Genomic DNA, 20,193 nt, shown 5'->3' with positions numbered 1-20,193 from the left:
TAGGAAATAGAGTGGTATAGAGTTGTAGTGTGGTATAGATAGAGTGGTCCACACAATATAATAATAAAACCCTCAACTGGTCTGAATTCCACCAAACAAGTATCTTGACTGCGTAGTGTGGTGGCCCCGGTACACAATTTGGTACCGGGGCCACAATACCTCCTCCAAACATGCTACAGACAATTCGTCATTGAGAGACCCCAGACAGACAGGGTCGAAGTGTTATTGTTTGACTTTGTAAACCCAAAAAAATGTCCCTGTTGCACATAGTCGTGCAATGAAGACTGACTTTTTCATTTAAAGGCACGATCTTTAAAGTGTAGTGTTTGTAAGTCTAAGTCATATTATACTTTTGGTAAAATTGGTTTTTTTTGTTCCTCTTTATGGTAATTAATTAGTAATAGAATTAAAGTAGGAAATAGAATTAAATAGAATTAAAGTAGGAAATAGAGTGGTATAGAGTTGTAGTGTGGTATAGATAGAGTGGTCCACACAATATAATAATAAAACCCTCAACTGGTCTGAATTCCACCAAACAAGTATCTTGACTGCGTAGTGTGGTGGCCCCGGTACACAATTTGGTACCGAGGCCACAATATAATTAAAAAACCCTCCACGTGTCGGAATTCCACCAAACAAGTATCTGGACTGCGTAGTGGGGTGGCCCCGGTACCCAATTTGATACCGGGGCCACAATACCTCCTCCAAACATGCTACAGACAATTCGTCATTGAGAGACCCCAGACAGACAGGGTCGAAGTGTTATTGTTTGACTTTGTAAACCCAAAAAAATGTCCCTGTTGCACTTGCACATAGTCGTGCAATGAAGACTGACTTTTTCATTTAAAGGCACGATCTTTAAAGTGTCAGAAAGAGAGAGAAGACACAGGAGAGGAGAGTTGTAGCTGGGGACCTGGGGTGGAAGCTCCCAGGCTCCCCCAGCATTGCCTGGAAGTCTGAGCGTGGTGACTGAGCCAGGGCAAGGAATGTGTGCCCTGGATGAGGGGGAGAACTCCATGCCACTATAGTGAACCCAAGAGAGAGGGGGACACTGCACATGGAAGAGGCCCTGGAGTGAGGGCTGCTACAAGAGGCATGGTAGCTGTAGTGTCAGATCCTGAGGCTGAGAGTACACAGAGTGACGTGTCAGAGCACAGGAGACATTATCCCCGCAGAGGAGGGATGAGCTGCAGTTGAGAGGTATGTTGTTGAAATAGGACATGCACACTTTAACAAACCAATCATTTCAGCGACAGGGCCTACCAAACAACTTTGACTGAAATGATTGGTTTGTTTGGGCCCCCACACCAAAAAAGCTATTCATCTCTCCCTGTACAGACTAAACAGGCTCTACTGAGGCAAGATGTCGTCCTCATCCTCAACCTCTGATTCCTCTCCCCCTACAGTGTCTACTTCCTCCTCATCACACATTATCAATTCGTCCCCGCTGGACTCCACAACCACAGGTCCCTCTGTAGTATCTGGAGGGCAGTGCTGTACTTCATTGAGGAATTGATTATTCATTTTTATAAACATCATTTTTTCAACGTTGTGAGGAAGCAACCTCCTTCGCCGCTCACTGACCAGGTTCCCCGCTGCACTAAAAACTCTTTCCGAGTACACACTGGAGGGGGGACAACTCAGGTAAAATAGAGCCAGTTTGTACAGGGGCTTCCAAACTGCCTTTTTTTCCTGCCAGTAACAATATGGACTGTCTGACATGTCTACTTGGATGGTGTCAGCAAAGTAATCATCCACAATTTTTTCTATTGTCACAGCATCCAATGCAGCGAGAGTAGACATGTCTGCAATGGTTGGCAGGTCCTTCAGTCCGGACCAGATGTTATCAGCATCCCCGCCAGTGCCTCTTTTGGGAAAACTGAGCTTTTTCCTCGCAGCCATAGATGTGGAAGAAAATGAGGGTGGAGCTGTTGGCATGTCACGGTCCTCTTCAGAGGACAATCTCCTGACCAGCAGGTCTTTGCACCGCTGTAGACTTGTGTCCGCCGGAAACAGAGACACAACATACGCTTTAAACCGAGGATCGAGCACGGTGGCCAGAATGTATTCCTCTGACTTTAAAAGAGTGACCACCCTCGGATCCTGGCAAAGCGTATGAAGGGCTACATCCACAAGAGCTACATGCTTGCTGTAATCGCAATGGCTTACCAGCTCCTCCCTCACTTTCTCCAGCTGCTTCTGCAACAGCCTGATCAGGGGAATGACCTGACTCAAGCTGGCAGTGTCGGAACTGACTTCTCGTGTGGCAAGTTCAAATGGCTGCAGAACCTTGCACAACACGGAAATCAGTCTCCACTGCGCTTGACTCAGGCGCATCCCCACTCCTTTGCCTATGTCGTAGGTGGCTGTGTAGGCCTGAATGGCCTTTTGCTGCTCCTCCATCCTCTGCAGCATATAGAGGGTGGAGTTCCAGCGCGTCACAACCTCTTGTTTGAGGTGATGGCAGGGCAGGTTAAAGCTTTTTTGATGTGCCTCTAGTCTGCGGTAGGCACTGGCTGAATGCCGAAAGTGTCCAGCAATTTTGCGGGCCACCGCAAGCATCTCCTGCACACCCCTGTCACTCTTGAGGTAATGCTGCACCACCAAATTAATGGTGTGGGCAAAACATGGGACGTGATGGAAATTGCCCATATTTAATGCCCGCACAATGTTACTGGCATTGTCTGACACCACAAATCCCCATGAGAGTCTAAGTGGGGTAAGCCACTGGGAGATAATTTCCCTCATTTTCTCTAATATGTTGTCAGCGTTGTGCCTCTTATTAAAGCCTGTAATGCACAATGTTGCCTGTCTTTGCATGAGCAGCCATTTTGTAGATGCTGCTACTGATGCAGCTGTTGCTGTTGCTGCGGAAGGGGATGCATCTACCCAGTGGGCTGTCACAGTCATATAGTCCTTCGTTTGCCCAGAACCACTTATCCACATGTCCGTGGTTAAGTGGACAGTGGGTACAACCGCATTTTTAAGAGCACTGAGGACACTTGATCGTACTTCTCTGTACATTTTTGGTATCGCCTGCCTAGTGAAGTGGAATCTCGAGGGGATTTGGTACCGGGGACACAATACCTCCATCAACCCTCTAAATCCCACTCCACTGATGGCGGACACCGGGCGCACGTCTAACACCAACATTGCAGTTACAGCCGCAGTTATACGCTTTGCAATAGGGTGACTACTATCGTATTTGGTGGTCATGGCAAACGACTGTTGGACGGTCAATTGTTTGGTGAAAGACTTAGCGGTCTTACGACTTCCCCTCTGGGAAGATGACCGACTAACAGCAGCAACAGCAGCAGTGGCAGTAGTAGGCGTACCGCTGCAGGATTCCTCGGATGAATCCCGTATTGAGGAGGACTCAGTCTGGCTGCTGACTTGGGCTGCAGGACTGAATCTGATGGAGATTGTGGAGGAAGTTGACGAGGAGGGTGTTGCTGGTGTGTATCCAACTGGACCACGGGATTTAGGTGTCCCTGTACCGATGAGGGTCCTAGCCCCAGTTCCTGAACTAACCACTGAACTATGAAGGTTATTCAGGTGACGTATAAGGGAGGATGTTCCTAGGTGGGCAAGATCCTTACCCCTGCTTATTTGAGCTTTACATAAGCTACATATTGCCATACATTGGTTGTCTGGATTTGGATAAAAATAACTCCAGACCGAAGAGGTGCATTTTTTGGTCTTCTGACCAGGCATGACGATGGGCTTTTTCATCCCATGGACATCAGCTGTTTCCCCCCCTGGTGCCTCATTTACAATAACCACATCACCATCCTCATCATCAAGTTCCTCCCCAGCGCCAGCTACATCATCAATAGCCTCCTCCCGAGCCACCTCTTCCCGTACAGTGATGGGAAGGTCAGGCTTGACAACCACCAACACCCTTGGACTCGCCTTGGGGATTTGTGATAATTTCTCTTTAGAAGGCAGAGTTGTTTGCTGTTTTGTTGCTGACAGCATAACTCTCTTCAATTTTTTGTAGGGGGGGGGAGGAGGAGGAGGGCTAAGATCCGTGGGTGAAGCTGAACCACTAGTCATGAACACGGGCCAGGGCCTAAGCCGTTCCTTGCCACTCCGTGTCGTAAATGGCATATTGGCAACTTTACGTTTCTCCTCAGATGATTTTAAGTTTCTCTTTTTGCTACTTTTTCTTAACTTGGGCTTTTTGGATTTTACATGCCCGGTACTACGAGATTGGGCATCGGGCTTGGAAGACGACGTTGATGGCATTTCATCGTCTATGTCATGACTAGTGGCAGCAGCTTCAGCATTAGGAGGAAGTGGGTCTTGATCTTTCCCTACTTTATCCTCCAAATTTTTGGTCTCCATTATATGTAGCACAAGATACTGCAGAATGTGTGAACTTGGTAATATTGCAGTACCAATGGACTTATACTGCTGGATTGGTTTTGCAAATTTGGTTATAATTATTATTTTTTATTTTTTTTTTAAATTTTTTATTTTTTTTTACTTTTTTCTTATTTTTAAAAAACTTGGGAATAGTGGGGAAATAACTATGCCCTTAGAAGCACAGAGCACAGGACACAGCACCACTGGACTGAACAGGACACGGCACAGGACCCAGCAGCACTACGGAACTCAGCAGGACAGAGCACAGGACACAGCACCACTGGACTGATACTGCAGAATGTGTGAACTTGGTAATATTGCAGTACCAATGGACTTATAATGCTGGATTGGTTTTGCAAATTTGGTTATAATTATTATATATTTTTTTTTTTTTTAAATTTTTTATTTTTTTTAACTTTTTTTTTATTTTTTAAAAACTTGGGAATAATGGGGAAATAACTATGCCCTTAGAAGCACAGAGCACAGGACACAGCACCACTGGACTGAACAGGACACGGCACAGGACCCAGCAGCACTACGGAACTCAGCAGGACAGAGCACAGGACACAGCACCACTGGACTGATACTGCAGAATGTGTAAACTTTGTAATATTGCAGTACCACTGGACTTTTACTGCTGAATGTGTGAACTTGGTAATATTGCAGTACCAATGGGCTTATACTGCAGGATTGGTTGTGAAAATTTTGTGGTAATTAAAAAATATTAAAGTAGTTTTTGGTATTTTTTAAAAAAACTTTTTTTTATTTTTTTAAACACAGGGGAATATTGGGGAAATAACTATGCCCTTAGAAGCACAGAGCACAGGACACAGCACCACTGGACTGAACAGGACACAGCACAGGACCCAGCAGCACCACTGACCTCAGAAGGACAGAGCACAGCACACAGCACCACTGGACTGATACTGCAGAACACAGCACAGCACAGCACAGCACAGCACAGCACAGCACAGAACTAAACAGCACAGCACTAAACAGCACAGAACTAAACAGCACAGAACTAAACAGCACAGAACTAAACAGCACAGAGGACCACCTAACACACCCTCCCTCTACCCTGATCAATGCCCGAGTGAAGATGGCGGCGACTAGCGGGGAATTTATAGGATCCGAGTATCGCGAGATCCGACAACGGGATTATGAGTCAGAGCCTCAGTTTCACTTTTGAATTTGGCGCCAATACCCGGATCTGTCTCGGATCCGACTCGGATCCGCAACGTTCGGGTGGGCTCGGATTTCAGAAATCCGAGTGCGCTCATCCCTAGTTGAAATGTGGTAATCATAGAAGAAGTTACCCTGGCAACCAAAAGCTTGTAAGGAGGGTAGCATGAAAGACCAAGATATTTTGTTGAAGCCATTCTCTGCATTTAGGGAAAGGGCAAATTTCAGGGTTTTCAGTTTGTTTACATGGTGTAATACATTAATGGTCCTCCTTGTGTTAACTCTATTGCTATTGAAGAATGAATAAATTAGGCTGGATAACAATGGTATAAATCTATTAGCTAGGGCTTTTGCAAACAACATAAGGTCAGAATTTAAAAGAGATTTGATGGTAGTTACTGTAATTGTTGATATCTTTATTTGGTTTTGTATTAACTATGAATAGCTCTTGTGCTTCCAGCAAGGACTATTTCTCCTTTCATTATCTTATTAAATGTGTGTGTTAAGTTAAAATAATGGTGTTTGAATAAGGGTGTTTGAGAAGGTCTTATAACAAGACATTGGCTGTCCATCTGGACTGGTGCCTTAGACGATTTTTGGGCCTTTAATGCAGTTTTCCGTTCCTCCTCTCTTTATTCAGATAGTGAATTGATTGTTGTTAGCAATTTGTAGGAAGTTAAAAATTATTGAACTCTTGTTGTCAGTTCAAGAGTGCTGTGTTTAACCTTTTCTATGTTACAGAGGAACTCATATTATGATGCAAATATTTGATCATTTGGATTGGGTTGTAATGTATGTTTCTTTTTTTTCAGTTAGCTCTCGAATAGTCTGAGATACCCCAACAGCTCTAAGTCTAGCAGCTTCTAAAGTGCTTGATTTGTTATTTTTTTCATAAGAATATTAAGCCAGAGTTTTTTTCATCAGAATCGTGTTTAAGTTCTCCCTCAGATTTGATCAATTGTTTGTATGTTTGTTTAGGTTTTCTTAAGTAGTTAGCTGAACTTGGTTAGTCACATTATCTGATTTGATCTATGTTTTGTTTCAATATGAGGCAAAACTAATGACTGTGTCCCTTATAACTGTTTGGTGGGGTTCCCAGTCTGCAGGCAACTCAGGGGTCAGATTTTTGTTAAATGTGGAAGTTTTGGGAAAGTTTAATTTACTGCTACACATTCCCTAGGAAAAAATGGTTACATAGAAACATAGAATTTCACAGCTGATAAGATCCACTTGGCCCATCTAGTCTGTCCATATTTTAACTTATGGTAACCTAAAACCCTATTTGATCCTTAGCCCTGTGTAAGGATATCCTTATGTATATCCCAAGCATGTTTAAATTGCTCTGCTGTATTAGCCTCTACCACATCTGATAGGAGGTTATTCCACTTATCCACTACCCTTTCTGTGAAGTAGTTTTTCCTCAAATTTCCTCTCAACCTATTTCCCTCTAGTTTCAGTGCCTGGCCTTGTGTTCTAGTACATCTCTTCCTTTAAATAATGTTTCCCTCCTGTACTTCGTTAAAACCCTTGATATATTTGAAAGTTTCTACCATGTTCCCCTTTTCCCTTCTCTGCTTCAAACTATACATATTAAGATCTTTATTCTTTCTGGGTAAGTTTTGTGCTGTAGGCCATGCACCATTTTAGTTCCCCTTCTTTGTACAGTCTCTAATGTATTTATATCCTTCTGGAGATATGGCCTCCAGAACTGAACACAGTATTCTAGATGAGGCCGTACCAATGACCTATACAGTGGCATTATTACTTCTTTCTTTCTGCTACTGATTTCTCTCCCTATGCAACCAAGCATGTGACTTGCCTTCCTCATTGCTTTGTTACATTGCTTACCTGCAGAAAGTGTTTGGTCAGATGTCTACCTGTGTTAATAGTTGAGATGATTGGCTACTTGCTATTTTTATGTTGATCCTATGTCTGATGTGGACAACAGTAAAACATGTAATTGCTAGAAGTCAGATTGCTAATTCGCCAAGTATCATATAGCCCCATTTCCTTTGTGTGTCTATTACGTGCTTTTCATCCCGAGTATGATATATGTTAGGGAGTTGGAGATGATTTGACTAAGTCGTTTTATAGGATAATGTTATATTAGCATGCATATATTTGATCTCATACAGTGACTTCTAGGTGTCCTATTTTACACCTATCTTCCCTTATCATCTGTTTTGGAGGTCATTACCTCAACATACAGGGAGGGAGTTTTTAAACAATATTGCCACCCCATTGTGTTTAGACTGGTGTGATGACAAAAATACAGTCAGAAATGTTATGGATGTGATAGCAGGATGCTTTTTTGGTCTTTAAAGTGGGGTTTTCAGAGAAATACATTATCACCACCCATGTTTGCAAAATATTGTGTGAGCTTTTTTTGATGGATGTTCAAGCTCTTGGTATTAAGGGAAATAAATTACTTGAATTACTCAGTATCAATGTGAATAACCATTTGGGTAATAGTATTTTTTATTTTTTTTGCAGAGGAGGGATGAGCTGCAGTTGAGAGTTACACAGCGTGTGTCAGTACTGCATTGAGAAGCTGCCTCCCTTATAGCATCCATATGAATGCCCCTGCAGAGAGGGGGTAAACTGCAGTGACATATGGAGTACTGGGAGTGTAAGAGACATGTGAACTATGTTATATTACATCTAGATAACATTAAGAACTGTGCAGGTGGAGTAAGGACATACATGCCAAATCTACCGAAATGTCCGGGAGACTCCCAAATTCCAGGTAGGTCTTCTGGAATCCCGGGAGTGCTGGCATTTCTCCCGAATCAAAGCCGGCATAGAGTTGTGTACCGGTGGAGGGGATGGCGCTTCGCGAATTGCGGCATTTTGGCCCAGCCCCCAGTGACGTAATTCTTGCTTTTGGTCTTTTTACCAGTGTAAAAAGACCCAAAACAGGCATTACGTCACTGGGGGGGCGGGGCCAAAATGCTGCAATTCATGAAACCCCCCTACACCCTTCTTCAGTGATCTCCCAGAGGGAGCCAGCCAAAACTAAGCAAGTATGAGTAAGGAGATATATTGGCAACCACATTCATATTGCTCAATAACATTATGATTATCGTGCTGGAGGAAGAGGGGTGTAGATAAAGAGTTTAGTTTGTCATAGAGATGGTCTGGCGCCTAAATTATTGGGACTTTTATTGCACTGCACCACAAAGTGACATCACCTATGTCCCACTACCTACAAAGAAACACCTGCATGTGCAGGGACCCCCTGATCATTTACACCCATGCCCATCAGCTAGCCAGGGCTTCAGAAGGAGATGCACTGTGTAACCTTTGCACCCCACCCTATACACGAAATAGGGGGTTACATTTAGAAGGGAGGTGAAGGGATGGGACTTTATGTTGGTTTGGAATTCTTTGTTTTTTTAACTCCCAATCGGCACAAGAACTATCTGATCCCAAACGTGACTCTACCAGGCACAGGCTATCAACATAATGGACAATCAAAGAGTGTCTGAAGCATTATAATATTTTGTATGTTAAATCCAAATCTACCCACAACAAATATACACTTAGTGCTTTAATTTCCTGTGATTCTATACCAGTTCTTTTGAGAACACAGTGTACAATATATAGTGATTACCTGATTTTTGGGCCCCAACACCTGATGTTGACAATATAATATATTGTCAGTGTTAGTGCTTTTGACAGGATTTTCATGTCAATAGATACTTAATTAAACATAAATTTGTCTCCATTTCAACTTCAGATCCCATTCTATCATAGATAGTGGGGTCCTGGTCCTGACATAAGACCCATCTGGTTGTGTTCATCTCCCATATCTATGTCAGACCAGGAGCGTCACCCCTACGTCTGTCAGATTCAACTCTAGGGGCATGATTCATTAAGGATCTTAAATTAAGATGTATCTTATTTAAGTCTCCTGGACAAAACCATGTTACAATGCAAGGGGTGAAAACTAGTTTTCTGTTTTGCACATAAGTTAAATACTGACTGTTTTTTCATGTAGCACACAAATACAGTCAAGTCCATAAATATTGGGACATCGACACAATTCTCATATTTTGGGCTCTATACACTACCACAATGGATTTGAAATGAAACTAACAAGATGTGCTTTAACTGCAGACTTTCAGCTTTAATTTGAGGGTATTTACATCCAAATCAGGTGAACAGTGTAGGAAGTACAACGGTTTCTATATGTGCCTCCCACTTTTTAAAGGACCAAAAGTAATGGGACACAGGGGAGCACGGAGGATTGTCGGGGGGGGGGGGGAAATTTCTCCCCGTCGACCGAAAAAAAACAAAAAACAAAACACGAGAGAGAGCTGCTGCGCATGCGCGGGCGCATGCGCAGCAGCTCCGTTTCGCCAGCGCTGTCCTATACAGCAGCCGCGGCACTGTCTAAGAAGCGTCTGCAGCGGTGCTGTATACAATACAGCACCGCCGTGGACGCTTCTTTGACAGCGCCGCAGCTGCTGTATAGGACAGTGGCCACTTAGTTAGCACAGGGGGGGTTTCTAGAGACTCAGAAACCCCCCCCTGCGTGCGCCACTTGGACAAAGTAAACAATCCTAAATCAACCTTTCACTTTTTAATACTTTGTTGCAAATCCTTTGCAGTCAATTACAGCCTGAAGTCTGGAACGCATAGACATCACCAGACGCTGAGTTTCATCCCTGGTGATGCTCTGCCAGGCCTCTACTGCAAATGTCTTCAGTTCCTGCTTGTTCTTGGAGCATTTTTCCTTCAGTTTTGTCTTCATCAAGTGAAATGCATGCTCAATCGGATTCAGGTCTGGTGATTGACTTGGCCATTGCATAACATTCCACTTGTTAGCCTTGAAAAACTCTTTGGTTGCTTTTGCAGTATGCTTCGGATCATTGTCCATCTGCACTTTGAAGCGCCATCCATTGAGTTCTGAAGCATTTGACTGAATATGAGCAGATAATATTGCCCGAAACACTTCAGAATTCATCCTGTTGCTTTTGTCAGCAGTCACATCATCAATAAATACAAGGGAACTATTTCCATTGGCAGTAATACATGCCCACGCCATGACATTACCACCACCATGCTTCACTGATGAGTTGGTATGTTTTGGATCATGAGCAGTTCCTTTCCTTCTCCATACTCTTCTCTTCCTATCACTCTGGTACAAGTTGATCTTTGTCTCATCTGTCCTTAGGATGTTGTTCCAGAACTGTAATGGCTTTTTTAGATGTTATTTGGCAAACTCTAATCTGGTCTTCCTGTTTTTGTGGCTCACAAATGGTTTACGTCTTGTGGTGAACCCTCTATATTCACTCTTGTGAAGTCTTCTCTTGATTGTTGACTTTGACACATATACACTTACTTCCTTGAGAGTGTTCTTGATTTGACCAACTGTTGTAAAGGGGTAATTCTACACCAGGGAAAAATTCTTCTGTCATTCACACAGTTGTTTTCCGTGGTCTTCCGGGTCTTTTGGTGTTGCTGAGCTCTCCGGTGCATTCTTTCTTTTTAAGAATGTTTCAAACGGTGGATTTGGCCAAACCTAATGTTTTTGCTATATCTCTGATGGGTTTGTTTTGATTTTTCAGCCTAATGATGGCTTGTTTCACTGATCGTGACAGCTCTTTGGATCTCATATTGAGAGTCGACAGCAACAGATTCCAAATGCAAATGTCACACCTAGAATCAACTCCAGACCTTTTACCTGCTTAATTGATGATGAAATAATGAGGGAATAGCCCACACATGTCCATGAAATAGCTTTTGAGTAGATTGTCCCATTACTTTGGGTCCCTTAAAAATTGGGAGGCACATATAGAAACCGTTGTAATTCCTACACCGTTCACCTGATTTGAATGTAAATACCCTCAAATTAAAGCTGAAAGTCTGCAGTTAAAGCACATCTTGTTAGTTTGATTTCAAATCCATTGTGGCGGTGTATAGAGCCCAAAATATGAGAATTGTGTCAATGTCCCAATATTTATGGACTTGACTGTATCAACTTTAAATTTTAGTGTACAAATAAGCTATCCAGTATTTGTGTGCTACATGAAAAAACAGTCAGTATTTAACTTATGTGCAAAACAGAAAACTAGTTTTCATCCCTTGCATTGTAACATGGTTTTGTCCAGGAGACTTACATAAGATACTTCTTCATTTAAGATCCTTAATGAATCATGCCCTAGATGCAGAAGTAGGCATGTAAGTCACTAGTTCGACTGGGCCTATCGATGTGTTCACAATTTTTCATATCTTCACATTTATTTTTGAGATACTCCTGTTTCCTATGAAACTAGCCCAACTGCCAGTCCACTGCAACTTGAAATCACAGTAGGTGGCCTGTTTGTTCTTCCAAAGCAGTGTTGCTGTCATCTGTGAAGTAAGGTCGTCTTTCTACTGATTAATCTTTTTAACGTTTCTTCTTTTTTTAATCAATAAAACAATATAAGGCGGGATGGGGGATATTGGGGACACAGGGTCATGTTCTAGGTGGCTTGGGCTTCTTGGTGTTGGTACTGACTTAAAAGGGCCTGGCCTGCCAGTGCTGTGCTTTCTGGTAGCTGGTCCCTCCCAGGAACCATACACCTTACTGTATGTTCTTCGCATCCCCTTCTCTCACTTTCCCTCTACGTCTCTTCTACCACACCCCTCTCGCACACATGCGGTGGTATAGAGACTCTTTGCTGTAAGTAGACAGAGAAATATATCTCCCACAGTGTTCAAGGACAGGCGGCTGGAACTGGCAGACTAGGCTTTTTCCCATGGAGCAGAACAGGCTGTAATGTGGGAACAGGAAGTGAAGTGCAAACAAATCCAGAATGAGGAGGGGAATAAACAGAAGACAGTTCTGTAGGCTGTCATGGTCTATGGAGAGGACAGTCTTGTAAAAAGTGTATATTGCTAGCACAGTAGAGACATAATTCATTAGTTCTTCTGCGCCGCTATTCCTCTTCAGTCAGTTGGGGGCGTTGGCCACCTGTGAACCAGGAGTTTGTTACACCATAGTTCTTGGTAAACAGTAAGTTTGTAGTAGCACTATTAAAAGATGATGTTTGCATTGATTCAGCAGCAGACACGGTCTCATGAATGGGTCCATAAGTAAGGCAGAAAACTGAGCCAGCTGAGATCGTAATAAAATTATATCTGCTTGTAGTGTCTATAGCGGAGGTAGCTCAGTGATTTGCAAAACAGACATGTTGCAGGAGTAAGTGAATGAAAACAATTGCTCCAAAGTAGAGATGTTCAATGACCCCCGTGTTCTGGTTTTGGTTTTGGATCTGGATCAACTTCGTGTTTTTTGTTTTGGTTTTGGCAAAACTGCCCTTGCGTGTTTTGGTTTTGGATCCCGATTTGTTTTCTAAAATCCTTATTTTTTTTTGCTAAAAATCACATAATTTTGCTTTTTTTCCTCCCTACGTTATTATTAACCTCAATAACACTAATTTCAAGTCATTTGACCACCTCACAGGTCACAATATTATTTTCATACACTTTCAAACAAAGACTGCAGTGACCTGGCTGGATGCTAAGCGACAGAGCAATGACTCAAACACACAGCAGTTCCTAGCACATCTAGGAAATATTGCCACACAGCAGTGTCAGTAAAGAAAAGTGATACAAAATGGAATTGTCCTTGGATAATGAAATCAGTTATGGTTCATTTGAGCGCTCCACCTGTTCACCACCTGTTCCTTGGATAACTGTGGTAATTCTACAGCTAATACATGGCAAAGAGCGCTGACCCTCTCCCCCCCGTATGCGTGCTTTTCTTAGCCCCAGACCAATCAGGGTGCTAAACAACGCACTAGAAAGAGCCATTGTAAGTTCATCACTGAGCTTCGAATCAGACCCAAGTCACTAAACATTATAATATAGTTTGGTACCTTTGATGTAAAGTGCAGATTACAAATACTTTGTGCAATACTGATGAAACAGCAGCAAAGTGGAAGGTAATACATATACACGTCTATTTAGACACCCATGCTTACATTACTTCTGCAGGCAATATCGTTCTTTGTTAATAAAACTGTTGTCTTTCTACCATTCAAAAAAATTAAAAATAATCCTCCATGATTCTTTGGATCTTGTGGGTAGCATTAGGTGGAGTTACAGCAGAGGTATCACTAGTTCTGGTCAATTCTTTTACAGTAGACAAGACCAAGGGGTAAATGTATCAAGCTGAGAGTTTTCTGGCGGGTTTGAAAAACCAATCAGATTCTAGCTATCATTTATTTAGTACATTCTGCAAAATGATAGCTAGAATCTGATTGGTTGCTATAGGCAACATCTCCACTTTTCAAACCCGTCAGAAAATTCTCAGCTTGATACATTTACCCCCAGATGTCAAAATGTTGTGCTGAGTCATATGCATCATCAATGGGTGTCTAAAATTTTTGCAAAGCACACAACAGAAAGGAAAAGGAAAAATTGTGCAAGATGGAATTGTTCTTGGGCCCTTCCACGCACCCTTATGTTGGATCTTAAAAAGGACATGCACACTTTAAAAAACCAAGCACTTCAGCGACAAGAAGTGCCACTTTTCAGGCTGATGTGCTTGGTTTATTTGGGCCCCCACAAAACAAGCTAACAATGCCCTTAAGGCAATTAAAGTAACAGTGCTGTTAATGAACTCTACTGTGGCAAGATGTTGTTGTCATCATCCTCAGCCTCATCCTCACCCTCATCAGTGTATACATCATCCTCACACATTATTAATGCATCACCGCTGGAATCCACTATTACAGAAGTCTCAGTATTTTGATATAATTGGCGGGAAAGGCCTTCCTCATGGAAATTGAAGTTCATTTTTCTGAACATCATCTCTTCCACATTTTGAGGAAGTAACCTCCTACGCCGATCGCTGACAAGGTTCCAGGTTGTGCTGAAAACTCTTTCCGAGTAAACCCTGGAGGGTGGGTAGTTTAGGCAGTGCAAAATGAGTTGGTAAATGGGTCTAAATTTCATTTTTTTCCTCCCAGTATGTAAAGGGACTGTCTGATGTGTCTATTTCTATGCTGTTGTGAAAATAATCCTCCACCATTCTTTGGATGTTGATAGTAGGTTCAGGTGGAGTTACGGCAGAGGTGTCACGTTTTTTGGTCAATTCTTTTAGACCAGACCAGATGTCAAAATGTTGTGCTGAGTCATCTGCATCATCCCTGTCACGGGCACTAGGAGTCTTTGCCCAGGATATCACCAGATTAAGGACTTACCAGAGTAATATAGCTGGTACTATGGTTCTCTGGTAGCAGGGTGACAACGGAACAGGAGAATCAGCAGATGGTGAGAGAATGCTCAAGGAAAGTCTATGACTAGCAGCAACTGGTAATGAGTAGATGTATATACACGAGGAACCAGATGGACAAGTAAACGTGAGGAAAGTCAGTGGTCTGCGTATAGCAAGTTGTACCACTGCTATAGTGAGGAGGAATGTCCAGGAGTAGCGAGGAGGTAGTGAGAGTCAGCGGTCTGCATATAGCAAGTTGTACCGCTGTCTATAGTGAAGGAATGGAATCCAGGTGAAAGTAGGTAACGGGGAAGTCAGTGGTCTGCGTATAGCAAGTTGTACCACTGCTTATGTGAGAGGATACTTGAAAGCTGGTGTCACAGGGAACAGGAGTCAGTGGTCTGCGTCAGCAAGTTGTAACACTGCTATATATATGTGAGGAGGGGCACGAGGAGATGAATGTAAAGCAGAGTATACACGGGGCACACAGAACTTGATCCCAAGATGATATCCACAATACAACAATAACGGACAAGCGCTGCTTGAAGTATACAAAGTCACAATAGCTATCCAGGCAATAGGAAACAAAGTCAATGGTAACAATAGCTTCAGAGGATAGGAGGCTCAGGAGAAGAACACAACTCAGTCCAGATGGATATGCAATACAAAAGCAAAGTCAATGGAAAGTATGCATACCGCGATTCAGGAGAGCAGGCTGTCAGAGAGACGTGCAGGGATACCTGAACGGCTGAAGGCCGGCAGGCGGTGAGACCACTGGAGGGAGGAAGCGGTAATCAGGTTGGTGCAGCGCTCGGCAGGTAATCCAGAAACAACGAAGCAATACTCAGGAAGCAGTAGTAAGTGAAACTGGAAACATGATGAACACGGGAGAGTTGAGGCTGTCTGGCATCCAGTAGTAGTGGTGGAGGCAGCGGAGAGCTGACACGATAAACACAGGAGAGTTGAGACGATCTGGAACTCTGTAGTAGTAACGGAGGCAGCGGTGAGCAGACACGCTGAACACAGGAGAGTTGAGACGAACTGGAGTCCGGTCGTATTAGCAGATAGGAATCAGTTGAGTGCAGGCACGATGAACACAGGAGAGTTGAAGTGGTCTGGAAACCACAATAGCAGTAAACAGGAATCAGCAGGAGCTGAATACACGAGGAAACACAGGAACACCTTCAGAGGCTCATGGGGAATGAAACTCCAAGATCAGGCAACCAGGTAATGATCACAGGTGGTTTAAATAGGGAGGGTTGCCTGATCATCCAATCAATTAAAAGCAACAGGTACTGAAGGTTTGATAAGGGCTGCGCATGCGCAGACCCTCAGGATGGCGGACGGCCACGGTTCCTAACACACGGGAAATGGCACTCACAGTCCGGTGAGTGACAATCCCTGGGTCTCTTAGGAAAGCTAAGTTTTTTCCTAGCAGCAGTTGAGTTAGAAACTGAAGGAGGAGTCACCGTTCTGTCACGTAACACTTGAGCTGTCATCTTGCTCACCAGGAGCTCCTTGAATCTCTTCAGATCTGGGGGTCAGTTGGAAACAAAGAGAATACATAGTTCTTAAACCAAGAATCAAGCAGAGTCGCCAAAATGTAGTGATCGGATTTCAAGATTTTGATAACTCTTGGATCCTGGCTTAGTGCACTTGCTTTGTTTAATCTCCTCCTTCAGTTTCTCAAGCTGCTTTTCCAAAAGTCTAATTAAGGGAATCACTTGACTCAAGCTAGCAGTGTCTGAACTCACTTCACAGGTGAAAACTTCGAATGGTTTCAGTACCTTGCACAACACGGAAAGTATTCCACCAAGTTTATTGTGTGAGCAAAACAGGGAATGTGATGAAATTCACCCAGCTGTAATGGTCTCACAATCTTAGTGGCTTTATCAGAACTGACATATCCTGAGGAGAGTCCAAGCAGGATAAGTCATGTTGCAATGACATCCCTTAGTTTTTGTAAAAGATTGTCAGCTATATGTCTCTTAGTGAAGCTGGTGATACACAGAGTAGCCTGCCTCTGAAAAATGTGACATACTTGGGTACATGTTGCTGCTGTTCCAGTCACATAATCTTTAGTTTGCCCAGTTCCACTTATCCACATATCTGTGGCTAAGTGTGCAATGGGTAGAATGGCATTTTGTAGCCGAATAATTAAATTTTTACGAACCTTCTGGTAGAGGTGAGGAGTAGCTTTTCTAGTAAAATGGTGTTGTGATGGAATTTGGTAACGGGGACACATGACCTCAAGTAATTGTCTAAAACCAGCTGCATTAATAGTGGATATTGAATGCAGATCTAATACTAGCATAGTCGCCATGGCGTCTGTGATCTGCTTTGCGACTGGGTGACAACTTTCATACTTGGTTCCTCTTGCAAAGGATTGTTTAACAGTCAATTGTTGTAAACTACTAGTAGTCTTCTTCTTGGTCTGCTTCTGGGATGAAGAGTCACCCCCAGCAGCAGCAGCAGCAGTGGGACTAACGCTCATGAATTCTTCTGAGGAATCTAGGATAGTGGAGGAGTCATCTAGCCTTAGCAACTTGGATGCAGGACTAACTCTGATTGCTACTGAGGATATTGATGAGGACGGTGCTGTGGGTGTAGATTGCAGGCATCGGGATCTAGCTGAGAGAAGGGACCTAGCTGATGATGGACTACTTATTGTTATTTTTTTAGCATAAGTTTCTGATTTTCCGAACAGCTTGCCATGAACTCGCTTCAAATGGCGTAATGTGGATGAGGTTCCTAGATGGTTAATGTCCCTACCTCTACCGTCTGTGGCTTTACAAACACTACAAATGGCTAGACAGCTGTTGTCAGGATTTGGGTAAAAATAATTCCACACATAAGAGGTGTATTTTTTGGTCTTATGCCCAGGCATGACAACGGCCTTCTTATCACGTGTAAGTGAACTGCATCCACCGATGCAGGACTAACACAAATAACATCATCCTCGTCAACATCCTCATCAGTGCCCTCATCAGCTACACAAATATCACCTCATCCTGTTGCAATTCCAAAGTGGCATCCTCAATTTGTGTATCAGCGGCTACACTTGGGCTGTTCATGCACACATCTGCAGAAATGCTGAAAGGGGCCTTCTTTATGGGTACAATATCAGACAGGTCAGATTACACATAGCACTCGTGGATAGAATAAATGTAATGCTACCTCCAACACTGTTATTCACACCTCCTGGTAACTGAATGTGTGGGTCCTAGGGGGGACTTGGATTGCCTTTGTGGGGCAGTGAATGTAGGAGAAGTGTCAGTTGGTAGTTGTTGGATCCGGGAGGAGAACAGAGGTCTTAGATCCTCAGAGGCAAATGTGTCATATGCTGTGAAGCATGAGAACTGTAGAGAAACCCAAGTAGAGACACTAATAGAAGATCCCAATACAAAAAAGAAGACCCCAAGCCAGAGAAGGGGGGAAGGAGTCACTAACAGAAACAGCATGGATGTTCATTTTAGGTCTGCCCTAAAGGATGCCTGCATAGTATCAGGCTGGGCAATTAAAAAATGTTGCAGAGAGTCAGTTTACAGAGGTAGCTAGAACAGTCTGCAAGCAAGTAGTTGAACCAGTGCCTAAAATCAGGAAGAAGGGGCTAAGAGTACATTGGAGAATATCAGAGCCCAACCAAGAGTTATCATCACCCCTGCAGAAAAGGGGTGAGCTGGAGCTGGGAGTTACACTGTGAGAGAAGGTTGTACAGCTGTGTGTGTTTTTATAGTTTAGTTGCTGGAATGAGGAGAAGTCTCTCCTGTGAGTGCCCTATGGAGTAGCGAGACCAGCTAAGTTAAAGTGTGTTGCAGCCTGCATAATGTGGATGCAGGAGAGAAGTAGAGAAACAGCCCACAATATACCTGCCAACAGGGAAGCAGGGAGAGGGAAGTAATGTGCAGGAGGAGTAAGGAGTTTAATTGCTGTGGTATTAACCACACCACCAGCAAAGTGCTTACTATAACCATTAAGATCTGTGCAGGAGAAGAAAGTGAGCTGTATGTTTGTGATTTATTATTGCAACCATTTAAGAATGTGCTGGATTGTATAAGGAGTGTAAATAAAGAGTTTATTTTGTGATAGAGGGGTCTGGCATCCAACTGTGTTAGAACTGATACACTGCACCACAACCTTACTACACCTGTGTCCACCCTCTAGAGACATTGTACTAACACCCGCAGGTGCAGGGCCTTCTGATCACTTATGTCCACACCCACAGGCTTGCTGGGAAAGAGAAGAGTGCAGGAGAGGAGGTGCATTACCACACCCATACCTCAGACTGCACACAGAGACGCAGGGGTTACATAAATTCTTAAGAAGCTGTGCAAAATGAAATGTAATTCAGCTGTACCATTTATTTCATTAGAAAATAAGTGTTGTATTTTTATTACATTGCTGTGCTATGGAACCATAGTGCATACTTACCAACTTTGAAATGTTGGTATCCGGGAGCCTGCGGGGGATGTGGTCGTGATGGGTGGCGGGCCTCCAAAATGCGCGTAATTTTGGACCCGCCCCCCGTGACATCATGACGCAAACGCGTCATTTGACAGAGGGTGCGGGGCCAAATTCTGCAATTCACCGGGAATCGCGGCGTTTGGGACCTAATTCTGCCCCTTTCACTAGGAAGTGGGCACTTCCTAGTGGGCACTTCCTAGTGAAGTGGGCAGATCTGGGAGATCGCCACACTCTCCCGGGAGTCCGTGAGACTCTCGCAAGTATGCCCTAGTGTCACCTTATAAATAAAATATAAATAATAATACTAATAATAATAATTGTTTTAGACCTAATATTGTTTTACAATAAGTTTCATTCCCCTTTTATTTTGAAAATTAACAATACAACATTCTTGGTATGATTTTTTTCCATAAAATATCGTATTTTAGATGCATACTGTATTGAAGTGTCTAAAGCATTTGGACAATGGCTGGATCATTTTCATCCTGCAGCATTCCACTCCAATCAGGAAATTAATTTGTATACACAAGATGAAGGTGGAGAATTAAAACATGCTGAGCAAATTTAATCTCATACCACTAAAATAGGAGTAGTGAATAAGGGTTCCAACTTAGGATGCTGCTGACAAAACAAGAAGTACCAAATTATGGGAAAAGGACACAATCACATAATTCTCTTTATTTTGATGCTTCCCCTAAACTTGCTGCATAAGAAAGTTACCTCAAGTACCTCATTATAAACACAGTCATATACACTAGGCAAGGAAGATACGGAAATACCACTATACAGGTAAGGAGGATCCTTTGCAAAACACAAAATCTACACCACAGTTTCTTTATGTGCTTCAGTGCTCCTAGTATTCCACCAACCACATTTCAAGGTGCATTATCACTTCACTTCACGACAAAGCATTCTAGGCTTGCAGGTTAGCGGATAAATTTGAAAATCAGATACATAGTGGTAACAGT

General features: G+C 43.1%; 1 long non-coding RNA gene across 1 annotated transcript in view; it reads left to right on the top strand.

The window, feature by feature from the left end:
- The first annotated feature begins 868 nt into the window (after positions 1-868).
- LOC142142770 (uncharacterized) overlaps positions 869-20,193 on the top strand; it is a 508,920-nt gene continuing 489,595 nt past the window's right edge. Inside the window, exon 1 of the long non-coding RNA XR_012689323.1 lies at positions 869-1,200. This is a non-coding gene — a long non-coding RNA (uncharacterized LOC142142770). The remainder of the gene's footprint in view (positions 1,201-20,193) is intronic.

The sequence above is a fragment of the Mixophyes fleayi genome, chromosome 3 (assembly GCF_038048845.1).
Source record: "Mixophyes fleayi isolate aMixFle1 chromosome 3, aMixFle1.hap1, whole genome shotgun sequence".
NCBI lineage: Eukaryota > Metazoa > Chordata > Amphibia > Anura > Limnodynastidae > Mixophyes > Mixophyes fleayi.
This window is presented reverse-complemented; position numbering and strand designations above follow the sequence as displayed.